This window comes from Camelina sativa, chromosome 19 (assembly GCF_000633955.1).
Source record: "Camelina sativa cultivar DH55 chromosome 19, Cs, whole genome shotgun sequence".
Taxonomy (NCBI): Eukaryota; Viridiplantae; Streptophyta; class Magnoliopsida; order Brassicales; family Brassicaceae; genus Camelina; species Camelina sativa.
In genome coordinates, this window is record NC_025703.1 from 26,455,415 (window position 1) to 26,457,433 (window position 2,019).

Sequence of the window (2,019 nt, forward strand, 5' to 3'; positions counted from 1 at the left end):
TTTAGAACAATTTGCTTCCTAAACCAAGAACTTGAATCTTGTTACTTGGTTATGTCATTCTAATTCCTAGCTATACCGGCTTCTATATAGCTGCCGGCTTTGTTGATCCTTTAATCAAAATTTAGTTACGGTCCAGTTTGTTCATAGTTAATTTCTCAATCATGGTTAGTTTTCTCTTTGCACAAAAAAGAGTTAATTTTCTCTTGGTCATAACTTATCTATCTCCAAATTTAAAAGTCAATAGTATCTGGAGAGATTGTTAGTATATAAACATCTGATCGAAAGATTCTGGATACTATAAATTTTTAGGCTAATTGGAAATGTGTCTTGAAACTTAGGAGTGCAAATGATTGGCCTTAAAATTGTTTACCTAAAACCAAAGTAGACGAGGTTATCTAATTGAAGGTATAGTTATTACACTCTGCAAAATCATTTTATGATACGAATGCAAAAAGACAAATTTGAAATTATGGAGGGTTATGTGCTCAAACTATTGTGTTCTTTAGCGGATGGGTCTCTCACCATATAATTAATATCATAAGTTAAGAATTGTTGTATATAAGACTTGTACTTTGATGTGGACATCGCTGACAGAGTAGTTGATGTACTTGTTGATGAAGTCGCTGACAAGCCGCCAATGTTGCAATCCAGCATTTCAAACCCTCAATTGAGTGTGGGGCTGAAGATCCATCGACACTGGCCCTGTTTGTTTTCAAGTCACTGAACGAGCGACTGCGACAGCTTAAAACGGTAGTGATAACGGCAACCAAAAAGCAAAACAACAACGGTAAAGGGAAGTGGAAGACGCGATGTGTCTGCTAGAGAGAGAAAGTTTCGCGGGCGAGAGAGAGGAGTCGCTAGATTTTCTAGCGACTGTTGTGACAGCTCATCTAAACGGTGCGGCAACTCTTTTTCACACCGGTAGCGACTCTTCTTGTAACATCCGCGAACCAGAATAGTGCATCGGTCGAGGCAAGGTCGGTTTTGTGCGGAAACTTTAAGTTAAACGCTGCGTTTTGGGTTAGAGAAAACCCTTAACTCGACTTTCTGTAGCATTAGTCGGGGGTTAGCTGCTTTTGAGAGAAAAGAAAGAGAGAAAAGTGTTCTTGAGTGTTCTTGAGGATTTTGGGAGTTTGGAAGTTGTTCCTGTAGAGATCTGTAGCTGGGATCGTTGTAGGAGCTTCCTGAAAGTGTTTTCTTGCTTATTTGAGGTTCAGAATCGTCTTGGCAAAGGTAAGTGCATGACCATGGCTTATCTAAGCTGGAGATTTCTCTGATCTGCTTGTTTCTGTGTTGTGTAGCTTGTTAGAGTGTTATGTGGGACGTTAGGAAGCTTTCTTGTGGCTTGGGATCGAGTTTTGTGGTTGTAGGAACGAAGATCCGGCGAAAAGCTTCAGGAGAAAAGCGATGCTCGGTATGTGCATCGGTCGATGCAAGCTTGTGTCGGTCGATGCAACCCCCTTTTTGTGTCGGTCGATGCATGCTTGGTGTCGGTCGATGCAGAGTCCTGGTTTGTTATTGATATTTGTTGATTGTTGGTTGATGGTTAGAGATGTCTCTATTGCTTGTGTTTATAGCCCAGTAGATGGGAGGATTGTCTAACTGAGTGTTTTTAAAATACTCATGCATTGCAATTTGTGTTTGTGGTACATGTAAAGACAAAGTGTGATCGTGGAATCAAGACAATGAAGAGGAGGATGTTCTAGTGGCTCGCTTGATTGTCGGGCTTCTGTTAGGTTGCTAGGGTTGGGTCCTAGAATGTTGTTTAGGATTGTTGGTTCTCTGGTTTATGTTGGTTGGATCATTAGTTTATGATTTGGAATTAATATTGGATATTTATTATTGGATTATTGGTTATTTATTGGTGTTGTTATTTCTGCTGTTTGGTGTGATTGTGGTTAGGGAACTAGTGAGTATGAGACCACTAGTTGTAGAGTATTTATTATTATTATTATTATTATTATTATTATTATTATTATTATTATTATTATTATTATTATTATTATTATTATTATTATT